Source organism: Ranitomeya imitator, chromosome 2 (genome assembly GCF_032444005.1).
Source record: "Ranitomeya imitator isolate aRanImi1 chromosome 2, aRanImi1.pri, whole genome shotgun sequence".
Taxonomy (NCBI): Eukaryota; Metazoa; Chordata; class Amphibia; order Anura; family Dendrobatidae; genus Ranitomeya; species Ranitomeya imitator.
The window spans coordinates 577,738,043-577,756,001 of record NC_091283.1 but is presented as its reverse complement, the minus strand read 5'-3'; positions in this window follow the sequence as shown (position 1 = coordinate 577,756,001).

Below are 17,959 nucleotides of genomic sequence, written 5' to 3'. Positions count from 1 at the left end.
CCTGACACTTCTGTATTGATCAGTCCTCCTCCTGACACTTCTATATTGATCAGTCCTCCTCCTGACACTTCTATATTGATCAGTCCTCCTGACACTTCTATATTGATCAGTCCTCCTGACATTCTTTATTGATCAGTCCTCCTGACACTTCTATATTGATCAGTCCTCCTGACATTCTATATTGATCAGTCCTCCTGACACTTTTATATTGATCAGTCCTCCTGACACTTCTATATTGATCAGTCCTCCTGACACTTCAATATAGAGGTATCAGGAGGACTGATCAATATTGATCAGTCCTCCTGACATTCTACATTGATCAGTTCTCCTGACACCTCTATATTGATCAGTCCTCCTGACATTCTATATTGATCAGTCCTCCTGACACCTCTATATTGATCAGTCCTCCTGACATTCTATATTGATCAGTCCTCCTGACACCTCTATATTGATCAGTCCTCCTGACATTCTATATTGATCAGTCCTCCTGACACTTCTATATTGATCAGTCCTCCTGACACTTCTATATTGATCAGTCCTCCTGACACTTCTATATTGATCAGTCCTCCTGACACTTCTATATTGATCAGTCCTCCTGACACTTCTGTATTGATCAGTCCTCCTGATACCTCTATATTGATCAGTCCTCCTGACACTTCTATATTGATCAGTCCTCCTGACACTTCTATATTGATCAGTCCTCCTGACACTTCTATATTGATCAGTCCTCCTGACACTTCTATATTGATCAGTCCTCCTGACACTTCTATATTGATCAGTCCTCCTGACACTTCTATATTGATCAGTCCTCCTGACACTTCTATATTGATCAGTCCTCCTGACACTTCTATATTGATCAGTCCTCCTGTCACTTCTATATTGATCATTCCTCCTGACACTTCTATATTGATCAGTCCTCCTGACACTTCTATATTGATCAGTCCTCCTGACACTTCTATATTGATCAGTCCTCCTGATACCTCTATATTGATCAGTCCTCCTGACACTTCTATATTGATCAGTCCTCCTGACACTTCTATATTGATCAGTCCTCCTGACACTTCTATATTGATCAGTCCTCCTGACACTTCTATATTGATCAGTCCTCCTGACACTTCTATATTGATCAGTCCTCCTGACACTTCTATATTGATCAGTCCTCCTGACACTTCTATATTGATCAGTCCTCCTGACACTTCTATATTGATCATTCCTCCTGACACTTCTATATTGATCAGTCCTCCTGACATTCTATATTGATCAGTCCTCCTGACACTTCTATATTGATCAGTCCTCCTGATCTATATATATAATTGCCTAAGGGTTTTTCCGTCTGTCTGTCTGTCTGTCTGTCTGTCTGTCCGGGAAATCCCGGCTCTGTGATTGGTCGAGGCCGCCAGTCTGATTGACACTTCTATATTGATCAGTCCTCCTGACACTTCTATATTGATCAGTCCTCCTGACACTTCTATATTGATCAGTCCTCCTGACATTCTATATTGATCAGTCCTCCTGACACTTCTATATTGATCAGTCCTCCTGACATTCTATATTGATCAGTCCTCCTGACACTTCTATATTGATCAGTCCTCCTGACACTTTTATATTGATCAGTCCTCCTGATACCTCTATATTGATCAGTCCTCCTGACATTCTACATTGATCAGTTCTCCTGACACTTCTATATTGATCAGTCCTCCTGACACTTCTATATTGATCAGTCCTCCTGACACTTCTATATTGATCAGTCCTCCTGACATTCTATATTGATCAGTCCTCCTGATACCTCTATATTGATCAGTCCTCCTGACACTTCAATATTGATCAGTCCTCCTGACACTTCTATATTGATCAGTCCTCCTGACACTTCTATATTGATCAGTCCTCCTGACACTTCTATATTGATCAGTCCTCCTGACACTTCTATATTGATCAGTCCTCCTGACATTCTATATTGATCAGTCCTCCTGACACTTCTGTATTGATCAGTCCTCCTCCTGACACTTCTATATTGATCAGTCCTCCTCCTGACACTTCTATATTGATCAGTCCTCCTGACACTTCTATATTGATCAGTCCTCCTGACATTCTATATTGATCAGTCCTCCTGACACTTCTATATTGATCAGTCCTCCTGACATTCTATATTGATCAGTCCTCCTGACACTTTTATATTGATCAGTCCTCCTGACACTTCTATATTGATCAGTCCTCCTGACACTTCAATATAGAGGTATCAGGAGGACTGATCAATATTGATCAGTCCTCCTGACATTCTACATTGATCAGTTCTCCTGACACCTCTATATTGATCAGTCCTCCTGACATTCTATATTGATCAGTCCTCCTGACACCTCTATATTGATCAGTCCTCCTGACATTCTATATTGATCAGTCCTCCTGACACTTCTATATTGATCAGTCCTCCTGACACTTCTATATTGATCAGTCCTCCTGACACTTCTATATTGATCAGTCCTCCTGACACTTCTATATTGATCAGTCTTCCTGACACTTCTATATTGATCAGTCCTCCTGACACTTCTATATTGATCAGTCCTCCTGACACTTCTATATTGATCAGTCCTCCTGACACTTCTATATTGATCAGTCCTCCTGACATTCTATATTGATCAGTCCTCCTGACACTTCTATATTGATCAGTCCTCCTGACATTCTATATTGATCAGTCCTCCTGACACTTCTATATTGATCAGTCCTCCTGACACTTTTATATTGATCAGTCCTCCTGATACCTCTATATTGATCAGTCCTCCTGACATTCTACATTGATCAGTTCTCCTGACACTTCTATATTGATCAGTCCTCCTGACACTTCTATATTGATCAGTCCTCCTGACACTTCTATATTGATCAGTCCTCCTGACACTTCTATATTGATCAGTCCTCCTGACATTCTATATTGATCAGTCCTCCTGATACCTCTATATTGATCAGTCCTCCTGACACTTCAATATTGATCAGTCCTCCTGACACTTCTATATTGATCAGTCCTCCTGACACTTCTATATTGATCAGTCCTCCTGACACTTCTATATTGATCAGTCCTCCTGACACTTCTATATTGATCAGTCCTCCTGACATTCTATATTGATCAGTCCTCCTGACACTTCTGTATTGATCAGTCCTCCTCCTGACACTTCTATATTGATCAGTCCTCCTCCTGACACTTCTATATTGATCAGTCCTCCTGACACTTCTATATTGATCAGTCCTCCTGACATTCTATATTGATCAGTCCTCCTGACACTTCTATATTGATCAGTCCTCCTGACATTCTATATTGATCAGTCCTCCTGACACTTTTATATTGATCAGTCCTCTTGACACTTCTATATTGATCAGTCCTCCTGACACTTCTATATTGATCAGTCCTCCTGACACTTCAATATAGAGGTATCAGGAGGACTGATCAATATTGATCAGTCCTCCTGACATTCTACATTGATCAGTTCTCCTGACACCTCTATATTGATCAGTCCTCCTGACATTCTATATTGATCAGTCCTCCTGACACCTCTATATTGATCAGTCCTCCTGACATTCTATATTGAACAGTCCTCCTGACACTTCTATATTGATCAGTCCTCCTGACACTTCTATATTGATCAGTCCTCCTGACACTTCTATATTGATCAGTCCTCCTGACACTTCTATATTGATCAGTCCTCCTGACACTTCTGTATTGATCAGTCCTCCTGATACCTCTATATTGATCAGTCCTCCTGACACTTCTATATTGATCAGTCCTCCTGACACTTCTATATTGATCAGTCCTCCTGACACTTCTATATTGATCAGTCCTCCTGACACTTCTATATTGATCAGTCCTCCTGACACTTCTATATTGATCAGTCCTCCTGACACTTCTATATTGATCAGTCCTCCTGACACTTCTATATTGATCAGTCCTCCTGACACTTCTATATTGATCAGTCCTCCTGACACTTCTATATTGATCATTCCTCCTGACACTTCTATATTGATCAGTCCTCCTGACACTTCTATATTGATCAGTCCTCCTGACACTTCTGTATTGATCAGTCCTCCTGATACCTCTATATTGATCAGTCCTCCTGACACTTCTATATTGATCAGTCCTCCTGACACTTCTATATTGATCAGTCCTCCTGACACTTCTATATTGATCAGTCCTCCTGACACTTCTATATTGATCAGTCCTCCTGACACTTCTATATTGATCAGTCCTCCTGACACTTCTATATTGATCAGTCCTCCTGACACTTCTATATTGATCAGTCCTCCTGACACTTCTATATTGATCAGTCCTCCTGACACTTCTATATTGATCATTCCTCCTGACACTTCTATATTGATCAGTCCTCCTGACATTCTATATTGATCAGTCCTCCTGACACTTCTATATTGATCAGTCCTCCTGACACTTCTGTATTGATCAGTCCTCCTGACACTTCTGTATTGATCAGTCCTCCTGACACTTCTATATTGATCATTCCTCCTGACACCTCTATATTGATCAGTCCTCCTGACACTTCTATATTGATCATTCCTCCTGACACTTCTATATTGATCAGTCCTCCTGACATTCTATATTGATCAGTCCTCCTGACACTTCTATATTGATCAGTCCTCCTGATCTATATATATAATTGCCTAAGGGTTTTTCCGTCTGTCTGTCTGTCTGTCTGTCTGTCCGGGAAATCCCGGCTCTGTGATTGGTCGAGGCCGCCAGTCTGATTGACACTTCTATATTGATCAGTCCTCCTGACACTTCTATATTGATCAGTCCTCCTGACACTTCTGTATTGATCAGTCCTCCTGATACCTCTATATTGATCAGTCCTCCTGACACTTCTATATTGATCAGTCCTCCTGACACTTCAATATTGATCAGTCCTCCTGACACTTCTGTATTGATCAGTCCTCCTGACACTTCTGTATTGATCAGTCCTCCTGACACTTCTATATTGATCATTCCTCCTGACACCTCTATATTGATCAGTCCTCCTGACTCTTCTATATTGATCAGTCCTCCTGACACCTCTATATTGATCAGTCCAACTGACACCTCTATATTGATCAGTCCTCCTGACTCTTCTATATTGATCAGTCCTCCTGACACCTCTATATTGATCAGTCCTCCTGACACTTCTATATTGATCAGTCCTCCTGACACTTCTATATTGATCAGTCCTCCTGACATTCTATATTGATCAGTCCTCCTGACACTTCTATATTGATCAGTCCTCCTGACACTTCTATATTGATCAGTCCTCCTGACACCTCTATATTGATAAATCCTCCTGACACTTCTATATTGATCAGTGAGACCGGCACAGCATCGACGTAGAAATCCCGCGTCTCTGATTGGTCGAGGCCGCCAGTCTGATTGACACTTCTATATTGATCAGTCCTCCTGACACTTCTGTATTGATCAGTCCTCCTGACACTTCTGTATTGATCAGTCCTCCTGACACTTCTATATTGATCAGTCCTCCTGACACTTCAATATTGATCAGTCCTCCTGATACCTGTATATTGATCAGTCCTCCTGACACTTTTATATTGATCAGTCCTCCTGACACTTCTATATTGATCAGTCCTCCTGACACTTCTATATTGATCAGTCCTCCTGACACTTCTATATTGATCAGTCCTCCTGACACTTCTATATTGATCAGTCCTCCTGACACTTCTATATTGATCAGTCCTCCTGACACTTCTATATTGATCAGTCCTCCTGACACTTCTATATTGATCATTCCTCCTGACACCTCTAAATTGATCAGTCCTCCTGACTCTTCTATATTGATCAGTCCTCCTGACACTTCTATATTGATCATTCCTCCTGACACCTCTATATTGATAAATCCTCCTGACACTTCTATATTGATCAGTCCTCCTGACACTTCTATATTGATCAGTCCTCCTCACACCTCTATATTGATAAATCCTCCTGACACTTCTATATTGATCAGTCCTCCTGACACTTCTATATTGATCAGCCCTCCTGACACTTCTATATTGATCAGTCCTCCTGACATTCTATATTGATCAGTCCTTCTGACACTTCTATATTGATCAGTCCTCTTGACACCTCTATATTGATCAGTCCTCCTGACACTTCTATATTGATCAGTCCTCCTGATACCTCTATATTGATCAGTACTCCTGACACTTCTATATTGATCAGTCCTCCTGACACTTCTATATTGATCAGTCCTCCTGACACTTCTATATTGATCAGTACTCCTGACACTTCTATATTGATCAGTCCTCCTGACACTTCTATATTGATCTGTCCTCCTGACACTTCTATATTGATCTGTCCTCCTGACACTTCTATATTGATCAGTCCTCCTGACACTTCTATATTGATCAGTCCTCCTGACATTCTATATTGATCAGTCCTCCTGACATTCTATATTGATCAGTCCTCCTGACACTTCTATATTGATCAGTCCTCCTGACACTTCTATATTGATCAGTCCTCCTGACACTTCTATATTGATCAGTCCTCCTGACACTTCTATATTGATCAGTCCTCCTGACACTTCTATATTGATCAGTCCTCCTGACACTTCTATATTGATCAGTCCTCCTGACACTTCTATATTGATCAGTCCTCCTGACACTTCTATATTGATCAGTCCTCCTGACACTTCTATATTGATCAGTCCTCCTGACACTTCTATATTGATCAGTCCTCCTGACACTTCTATATTGATCAGTCCTCCTGACACTTCTATATTGATCAGTCCTCCTGACACTTCTATATTGATCAGTCCTCCTGACACTTCTATATTGATCAGTCCTCCTGACACTTCTATATTGATCAGTCCTCCTGACACTTCTATATTGATCTGTCCTCCTGACACTTCAATATTGATCAGTCCTCCTGACATTCTATATTGATCAGTCCTCCTGATACCTCTATATTGATCAGTCCTCCTGATACCTCTATATTGATCAGTCCTCCTGATACCTCTATATTGATCAGTCCTCCTGACACTTCTATATTGATCAGTCCTCCTGACACTTCTATATTGATCAGTCCTCCTGACACTTCTATATTGATCAGTCCTCCTGACACTTCTATATTGATCAGTCCTCCTGACACTTCTATATTGATCAGTCCTCCTGACACTTCTATATTGATCAGTCCTCCTGACACTTCTATATTGATCAGTCCTCCTGACACTTCTATATTGATCAGTCCTCCTGACACTTCTATATTGATCAGTCCTCCTGACACTTCTATATTGATCAGTCCTCCTGACATTCTATATTGATCAGTCCTCCTGACACTTCTATATTGATCAGTCCTCCTGACAGTTGACGATGTCATAAAGGACGTAGATATCCCGCGTCACTGATTCAGCGACGGGCACAGTATCGACGTAGATGTCATAATGGTTGCCATGGCGACGATGATGTCATAAAGGTTGCCTCGACCAATCAGCGACGGGCACAGTCTGCCGCGAATTCTGGAATCATCATTGTCCATATACTAAGGGGACATGCATATTCTAGAATACCCGATGCGTTAGAATCGGGCCACAATCTCCGTCTGTCTGTCTGTCTGTCTGTCTGTCTGTCCTGGAAATCCCGGCTCTCTGATTGGTCGAGGCCGCCAGGCCTCGACCAATCAGAGACCGGCACAGCATCGACGTAGAAATCCCGCGTCTCTGATTGGTCGAGGCCGCCAGGCCTCGACCAATCAGCAACGGGCACAGCGACGATGATGTCATAAAGGACGTAGAAATCCCGCGTCTGATTGGTCGAGGCCGCCAGGCCTCGACCAATCAGCATCGGGCACAGCGACGATGATGTCATAATGGTTGCCATGGCGACGAAGATGTCATAATGGTTGCCTCGACCAATCAGCGACGGGCACAGTCTGACGCAAATTCTGGAATCATCATTGTCCATATACTACGGGGACATGCATATTCTAGAATACCCGATGCATTAGAATCGGGCCACAATCTAGTATATAGTATATACCTGTATGTCATCTCCCCTGTATATGGTATATACCTGCTGTATGTCATCTCCTCCTGTATATACCTGTGTGTCATCTCCTCTTTTATATAGTATATACCTTGTAACAGGGTCTACTGTGCTGTAGTTCCTCTTTTAGCACCCCCCCATGTTTCAGGAGGTCCACTCTGCTTTTGCTGGATTCTGAATGAAGGACGCTGGCTGGAATTCCTTGATTACGTGAGAGCATATAAAAGCTGACTGCTACTCCACGTATTTCCAGTCTAAAAGAACACACTTTATTCACAGCACACAGAATATATAATACAGATACACAGGGCAGGCCAATAGAAAAAGCAGGCCAGACATACATTACAATAGCCACAGGGGGCTGGAGCCTGCTGATATTCACTGTGGGAATTACAAAGGTGGGGGAGGTAAAAAGGAGAAAACCTTGTCCCCTCAGACCAGGGGCGCAGCCTGTGGACTGATGCATTTCACATGGAACCTATTATACATAATATATACTGCATAACATATTCTTGGTGCTGGGGGTTCTGTAACACGGCTCCCCTTTTCAGCGACGCGATCGGCATACACAGCCTGATCCTTAACGGATCGGTTTGGGGATGACCGAAGTTTATGGGGTTGGTACAAGTTCCTTTTGTCGACTTAGTCCATCGGCACTACCGTTTTGTTTGCCGGGTCTGTAGTGGATGGTGAAGTCCAGAGGTTGTAGCACTAAACTCCACCGCAGTAATCTGGCGTTGTCTCCGGAGACCCGATTAAGCCAGACTAGTGGATTATGGTCCGTTAGGAGGGAAAACTGTCGTCCATACAAATATGGTTGTAACTTTTTGAGTGCCCATACTATTGCCAGGCACTCCTTCTCGATGGCCGCATAGCTCACTTCACGGGGCAGTAGTTTCCGACTCAGGTAAGCTACCGGGTGTTCTTGGCCGTCCGGCCCGACTTGGCTTAGTACTGCCCCCAATCCAAACATAGAAGCGTCTGTGTGAACAAGGAAACGTTTAGTTGGATCGGGTGCGGCCAATACAGGGGTATTGGTGAGGGCGTCCTTTAGCTGGTGGAAGGCTTCCTCACACTCTGGGGTCCAGGTTACCTGGCGGGGATGGTTCTTACGGGTCAGATCAGTGAGGGGCTTGGCCATGCTGCTGTAATTGGGAACGAATTTCCTGTAATACCCCGCTGTCCCTAGAAACGCCATGACCTGGGTTTTAGTGCGTGGGGTGGGCCATTTGGCTATGGCCTCAATCTTGGCTGGTTCTGGTCTCTGTTTCCCACTTCCCACCCAATGCCCTAAATACTGAACCTCTGCTTTGCCCATGTGACACTTGCTTGGGTTCAGGGTGATTCCGGCCTTGTGGATCCTGTCTAATACTGTCTCTAGGTGATTTAGATGCTCTTCCCATGTCGCGCTGTAGATGGCGATGTCATCCAGGTAGGCACACGCATAGTCCTGGAGACCATCCAGAAGCCGGTCAGCCAGCCTCTGGAAGGTCGCCGGGGCAGTCTTCATCCCGAATGGCATAACTTGAAACTGGAATAAGCCAAACGGGGTGACAAATGCCGACTTGGGAATAGCATCAGGACTAAGGGGAATCTGCCAGTAGCCTTTGCATAGATCGATGGTGGTCAAATACTTTGCCCCTGCCAGCCGGTCTAACAAGTCATCCACATGTGGCATGGGATACGCATCCGTCACTGTTTTCTCATTGAGCTTACGATAGTCTACACAAAACTGTGTAGTCCCATCCTTCTTGGGCACTAACACTACGGGGGATGCCCAGGGACTATCTGACTCTTCAATGACCCCTAAACGCAACATCTCTTGTATCTCTTGTCGCATCCCTTCTCGTACAGACTCAGGGATGCGGAAGGAGGGTTGTCGCAGGGGGGTCTGATCCTGGGTCTCAACCTTGTGTTGTGCCAGGTGAGTGTACCCGGGTTTCCCCGAAAACATCCTCTATCGCTGCCTCAACAACTCCTCCGCCTGCTGTCTCTCCCGGGGACCTAAGTCTTCACCCCAGTGTACCTGGTCCCATGTTTTAGACTGAGTCCTCTCCCCTAAGACATCAGGCAAGGGAAGTCCGGCTAAATCCTCTGCTTCAGGTGCACAGATGGCCACTACCTCTTCAGGGCGCTCCCGATAGGGCTTCAGCATATTCACGTGGAACATGCGGATAACCCTGGGGTCGTCACAATCGGCGACATTATAGGTGGTGTCGGCTATTTTCCCCACTACCTGGTAGGGCCCCTGCCATGCAGCTTGGAACTTGTTCTGCCTAGTGGGCTCTAACACCAGGACCTTCTGCCCTATTTCCAAGGTGCGCTCTCTGGCCCTCCGATCATACCATACGCGCTGGCGCCGCTGGGCCACCTGCATGTTCCCACGTACAGCCTGGGTCAGCTCCTGTAGGCGGTCCCGGAATTCCAGCACATAGGGTACAATAGGTACCCCTTCTATGATGCCCTCCCCTTCCCAGTGTTCTAGCACTAAGTCTAGGGGTCCCCTTACCTGTCTCCCGTATACCAGTTCGAATGGGGAGAGCCCCGTGGATTCTTGGGGCACCTCTCGATAGGCAAACAGGAGGTGAGGCAAGAATTTCTCCCAGTCCCTGTAGGTCCTGGTAAAAGTCCCAATGAGTTGTTTTAACGTCCCGTTAAAGCGTTCACACAACCCATTGGTTTGCGGGTGGTACGGGGCGCTTCTGATGGACTTTACGCCTCACAGCTTCCACAGTTGGTTGGTCACCTCTGCTGTAAACTGGGTACCCTGGTCTGAGATAATCTCCTGGGGAAATCCAACCCGTGAGAAAACCTGGAGCAGGGCAGCCGCCACTGTCTCTGCCAGTATGTTAGGTAACGCAACCGCCTCTGGATACCGTGTGGCATAATCTACCACTGTCAATATATACCTTTTCCCTGATGGACTGGGTTTGGCTAACGGCCCTATCAGATCGACCGCTACTCAGCTAAATGGTTCCTCCACAATGGGGAGGGGGCGTAATTTGGCCTTGCATTGATCTCCCCTCTTGCCAATGCGCTGGCTACTATCACAGGTCTGGCAGTATTGACGAACATGATAGGTTACCCCCGGCCAAATGAAGTTTTGTGTCAGATGACGCCTGGTGCGACTGACGTCGAAGTGCCCGGCCAAGGGTTTGTCATGAGAGATTTGCAGTAACTCCTGCCTATACTTCTTGGGAACTACCAGCTGTCGTTTTATAGTGGGGCTCGTCCCTGTGTGGTGCTGCTCTGTGATCCGGTAGGAGTTCCTGCTTCCATATAAACTGTTCCCCTTCCAGTACCCCTCTCCCCTCCTGTGCCTTCCCACGATATCCCTCCAATGAAGGATCCTCAAGTAACTCCCTCTTAAATTCATCTGGGGTGGCCCAAGAAATGTGTCTGGCTATGGGAATACGTGTAGGGCTGAGATGTCTTACCTAGGCCTCCTCTGAGTGTGATTCCGCCTCCGCAGCTCGAGCTTGTCTCCGGGTGGTCACAGGATATATCTCAGCCAGAGGGGCAACCGAGAAGGCAGACAACATGGGCCCCAAGTCATTTCCCAGCAAAACGTCTGCAGGCAAATCCTCCATCAAGCCGACCTCAACAAGGCCTTCCCCAACTCCCCAGTTCAGGTGAATCCTGGCAGTGGGTAGTCGATGTATGGCTCCCCCTGCTACACGGACTGCCACTGTCCGGTCCGTCTTCTCTGGGTCCCGGACGAAATGAGGCTTGACAAGGGTAAAAGTTGCTCCGGAATCTCTTAGTCCCTGCATGCGTTTCCCATTAACCCACACGACCTGTCGATGCTGTTGTTGATTATCTGTCCGGGCTGCCTGCACGGGGTCTACTTCATGCAGCACTTCCTCCATGTCTTCCACCCCTTGGCTAGTTGTAGCCCCCAATGCCGGGTCAGCTTCGCCTTGGTAGCAGTGTACAGCGGCCCGGCGGAAGGTAGCTGTTCCCGCTTTTGGCCACTGGGTATGCTGAGTCCGGTTGGGACATTGTCTTTGCAGGTGGCCCAGCTGATGGCAGGTGTGGCATCGCGCCCCAGGGGACCTGTGGTAGGCCGGGTTTCTAGCTGGTCCCCCTACAATCTTCGGTGGTTTGGGGCTCTCCAGGTCCATGGGCGGACCCCTAGTGACCATCTTTGATCCGGACAACTGAGGCCTCCTGGCGTCATGATGTTCATCGGCCAGACGAGCGGCTTCCTCAAGAGTCATTGGCCGCCTGTCCCGAAGCCATTCCTGTGTCTCGGGGTTTAGTCCATTAAAGAATCGTTCTAACAAGAAGAGCTGGAGGATGTCCTCTGTTATGAACAGGTAATTCAGAACCACAATGGACATTGAAGTTCAGAGCACACAAAGTGACCTGACAATTACCAAAAACAAAGGACGAGCTCTGAGACGTGGGAACTCAGCTGACCGCAATCCCTAATCCTAACACACCACACTAGAGGTAGCCGTGGATTGCGCCTAACGCTCCCTATGCAACTCGGCACAGCCTGAGAAACTAACTAGCCCTGAAGATAGAAAAATAAGCCTACCTTGCCTCAGAGAAATTCCCCAAAGGAAAAGGAAGCCCCCCACATATAATGACTGTGAGTAAGATGAAAATACAAACACAGAGATTAAATAGATTTAGCAAAGTGAGGCCCGACTTACTGAATAGACCGAGGATAGGAAAGATAGCTTTGCGGTCAACACAAAAGCCTACAAACAACCACGCAGAGGGGCAAAAAGACCCTCCGCACCGACTAACGGTACGGAGGTGCTCCCTCTGCGTCTCAGAGCTTCCAGCAAGCAAGAAAACCAATAAAGCAAGCTGGACAGAAAAAATAGCAAGCAAAAATAACACAAGCAAAACTTAGCTTATGCAGGATAGACAGGCCACAGGAACGATCCAGGTGGAAGCAAGACCAATACTAGAACATTGACTGGAGGCCAGGATCAAAGCACCAGGTGGAGTTAAATAGAGCAGCACCTAACGACTTAACCTCAACACCTGAGGAAGGAAACTCAGAAGCCGCAGTACCACTCTCATCCACCAAAGGAAGCTCATAGACAGAACCAGCCGAAGTACCACTCTCGACCACAGGAGGGAGCTTGGCCACAGAATTCACAACAGTCCTCCTTAGTGGTTGCTTGGTTCCCTTGTACCCACTGTAGCAGTGACCGCCATAATTTACAGGCCCATTCAGCGTGGGTATCGGTTACTCGTTTTATAAGTCCGCGGAACTTTTGGCGGTATGCCTCTGGTGTCAGCGCATACCGGGCCAAGATCACTTCTTTGATCCGCTCATAGTCCATACAGTCCTCATCAGGTACCGTGCGATAGGCGTCCGCTGCCTGGCCTGTCAGCTTGCTGGCCAGAATCTGAACCCGTTCCTCCGGCTTCACTTGATGAAGGGCACACTGCCGCTCAAAGTCCTACAGAAAGCCATCAATGTCTTCCTCTGCCTCCCCCAACTGTCGGGAGGCATTATACTGGATCCTTTTTTGGCTTACTGTTGAAGTTACCTGGGCGGAGGCCAGAGCTCCCCTTGCTCGCTGACTCTCCTCTCTCCGCTCTGCCATCTCCATCTTGGCCAGCTCCACTTTGGGCCGCTCTGCCATCTCCATCTTGGTTAGCTCTATCCTGGTCCGCTCGGCCATCTCTTCCTTCAGATCAGTACGCACATCAGCCATCACCTCTCGTATGATCTCTACTGCAGGGTTTGGGCCATAGAACGCCAGTCTGTTCTTTACCTCCCTCTGGAATTCAGTCTCCTCCACGTTCACATTGGGGGGCGCTACACTGTCGTGTTCCATGATGGCTGCTATCAAATCCACTTTTATTTTGTTGCTGGCAATTAACCCTCGGGCTTCCACCAGATCTTTTAATGTAGTCCTCTTTAACTTCTGGTAGTTGTCTTCCATTCATTCCTTTCCTCCTGTAGAAGGGGTATCACATCCCGCTGTCTGCCACCAGTGTAACGGGGTCTACTGTGCTGTAGTGTGTCTTTCAGCACCCCCCGTGTTTCAGGAGGTCCACTCTGCTTTTGCTGGATTCTGAATGAAGGACGCTGGCTGGAATTCCTTGATTATGTGAGAGCATATAATAGCTGACTGCTACTCCACGTATTTCCAGTCTAAAAGAACACACTTTATTCACAGCACACAGAATATATAACACAGATACACAGGGCAGGCCAATAGAAAAAGCAGGCCAGACATACATTACAATAGCCGCAGGGGGCCGGAGCCTGCTGATATTTACTGTGGGAATTAGAAAGGTGGGGGAGGTCAGAAGGAGAATATCTTGTCCCCTCTGACCAGGGGCGCAGCCTGTGGACTGATGCATTTCACATGGAACCTATTATACATAATATATACTGCATAACATATTCTTGGTGCTGGGGGTTCTGTAACATACCTGTATGTCATTTCCTCCTGTATATAGTATATACCTGTATGTCATCTCCTCCTATATATAGTATATACCTGTGTGTCATCTGCTCCTGTATATAGTATATACCTTGTGTCATCTCCCCTGTATATAGTATTTACCTGTATGTCATCTCCACCTGTATATAGTATATAACTGTGTGTCATCTGCTCCTGTATATAGTATATACCTGTGTGTCATCTGCTCCTGTATATAGTATATACCTGTGCCATCTCCCCTGTATATAGTATGTACCTGTATGTCATCTGCTCCTGTATATAGTATATACCTGTGTGTCATCACCCCTGTATATAGTATGTACCTGTGTGTCATCTCCTCCTGTATTAAGCCTTGTTCACATGTTATTTGGTCAGTATTTTTACCTCAGTATTTGTAAGTTAAATTGGCAGCCTGATAAATCCGCAGCCAACAGGAAGCCCTCCCCCTGGCAGTATATATTAGCTCACACATACACATAATAGACAGGTCATGTGACTGACAGCTGCTGTATTTCCTATATATATGGCACATTTGTTGCTCTTGTAGTTTGTCTGCTTATTAATCAGATTTTTATTTTTGTAGGCTAATACCGGACTTGTGTGTGTTTTAGGGCGAGTTTCATGTGTCAAGTTGTGTGTGTTGAGTTGCGTGTGGCGACATGCATGTAGCGACTTTTGTGAGATGAGTTGTGTGTGGCGACATGCGTGTAGCAACTTTTTGTGTGTCGAGTTGCATGTGACAGGTTAGTGAGGCAAGTTGTGTGCAGAAAGTTTTGCGCGTGGAGAGTTTTATGTGTGGTGTGTTTTAGGCATGTGCAAGTTTTGTGTGAGGCAACTTTTGCATGTGTTGCAACTTTTGTGCATGTGGCAATTTTTCCGCATGTGCAAGTTTTGCGTGTGGCGAGTTTTCCATGAGATGAGTTTTGCACGTGTGGTGAGTTTTGCGTGAGCCTAGTTTTGCATGTGGCGAGTTTTGCATGTGGCGAATTTTGCACGTGGCGAGTTTTGAGTGACGACTTTTGTGTTTCGACTTTTATGTGGCGAGGTTGGTGTATATGTGGTGAAATGTGTGCTGAGGGTGGTATATGTGTTCAAGCACGTGGTGGTATGTGGCGCATTTTGTGTGTGTGTTCATATCCCCGTGTGTGGTGAGTATCCCATGTCTGGGCCCCACCTTAGCAACTGTACGGTATATACTCTTTGGCGCCATCGCTCTCACTCTTTAAGTCCCCCTTGGTCACATCTGGCAGCTGTCAATTTGCCTCCAACACTTTTCCTTTCACTTTTTCCCCATTATGTAGATAGGGGCAAAATTGTTGAATTGGAACGCGTGGGGTTAAAATTTCGCCTCACAACATAGCCTATGACGCTCTCGGGGTCCAGACGTGTGACTGCTAAATTTTTTGGCTGTAGCTGCGACGGTGCACATGCCAATCCCGGGCACACACACACACACACACACACACATTTAGCTTTATATAAATTATATTATGTATATATATATTTATATATATAATCCGATTTATAGAAGAAAACTAGTAAATACTGCAATTTTTTCACTCAAACAATTTTTTCACATACACATTTTTCACATGCACATATTTCTTTCACACGCATACATATTTTTTCACCTGGACATTGAATAACATTGGTCCGAGTGCTGTCTGTCTTTGTTTCATTTACAGCACTAAAATTATTATGAAAATATGGTCAAGTGAAAGAGCTGAGAGGGTCGCTTTGATCACATCACATCTAAACATGAAGTATCTGCTGGGTAATATGCATGATCAGGAGATATCGCACACTTGCCCTATTATTACATGACGCTTAGTTGGTGTCTGGACAAATATTTAAGTTATGAAAAAAAATCAGCAGGTACATATAGACATAGTTGCATAGCAAATATCAAAATTTGGATCCCTTATTGTCATGATTTGTGGCACCATGCTCCTACTGTTGAATAATTTTTGGTTCTTGTGCCTTCTTCCTGTCAAGAATCCTCCACTCAGAGTGTCTGGGACTCTATGATGGACAGCTCTGTCATCCTATCCTGTGCTGGGGCGTGCTGATATGTCAGTGCTTTGATTGACAGCTCGGTTGACCTATCTGACTGGGAGATGCAGAGATTTCCAAAGGTGATCCCTATTCTTGGTAATTGCCCTACTATTAAGGTGAGCTGTCTGGCCCAGATCACTGCCAGTCAAAAGCTTGTGCTCTCTGGTGTGGTCACCTGTACCATGTGCTGTAAGTTCTGATCTGCTGTTGATCTTTGGACCCTGTTCTGACTACCCGTTTGTTATTGCCCCTTTGCAACTGATATTCTGCTGCTGACCTTTGGAACGTATTTAGACTGCCCATTTGTTATTGCCCCATTGCATTTGATATACTGCTGCTGACCTTTGGAATGTGTTCTGACTACCCATTTGTTATTGCCCCTTTGCATCTGATATTCCGCTGCTGATCTTTAACTGTGTTTAGACTACACATTTGTTATTGCCCCTTTGGTTATCCATGTGACCTGACTTACAACTTTGTATTTTCCCTTGGTTTACTACGTGCTGTTTTGGTATTGACCCCAGAAAGTCTGACTTCGCTGATTCACGGCCTGGCCGTGGGTTGTGACTAGTGTAAAAGTTCCCTTGACATGACCCTCATTACCCTGTTTCTTTTGCTCAGGGTTGATAACATTATCTCAGCTTCAGCAGTGGAGAGGTGGAGAATCAGAGACGACCAGTTGTATGATAAGAAGGTTAAAGGGAATCTGTCAGTATTTTTTTTTGCTATGAAATCTGAGCAGCAAATTGTAGGGTCAGGGACCTTGATTCCAGTGATGTGTAATTTGCTGGTCTGCATGATGTAGCTTTTATACAATCACTTTTATCAGCTGCAGAATGATGAGTTCTGTATAACACCACCAACACCATTGATTAACACCTCTCTGTGTACACTTTGCCTTGACAGAAAGCCGCTAATCAATGATGGGGGTGGGGTTACACAGCGCAAGAGGACTACATGGCCGGAGACTCTAGTCCTCAAACTATAAGTGAAATATTTACTTCTGTCCCATGTTTTTGAGACACTTCTGATTTTGGCACAAAATATAGTAACATAGTTAATAAGACAGAACAAAGACATTTGTCCATCCAGTTCAGTCTATATTCCGTCAGAATAAATCCCCAGATCTACGTCCTTCTAAAGACCCTAATAACTGTAAGATACAATATTGTTACGCTCCAGAAAGACATCCAGGCCTCTCTTGAACCCCTCGACTGAGTTCACCATCACCACCTCCTCAGGCAAGGAATTCCAGATTCTCACCGCCCTAACAGTAAAGAATCCTCTTCTATGTTGGTGGAAAAACCTACTCTCCTCCAGATGCAGAGAATGCCTCCTTGTGACCTCCACATTCCTTGGTATAAACAGATCCTCGGAGAGATATTTGTGTTGTCTCCTTATATACTTATACATGGTTATTAAATCGCCCCTCAGTCATCTTTTTTCTAGCCTAAATAATCCTAATT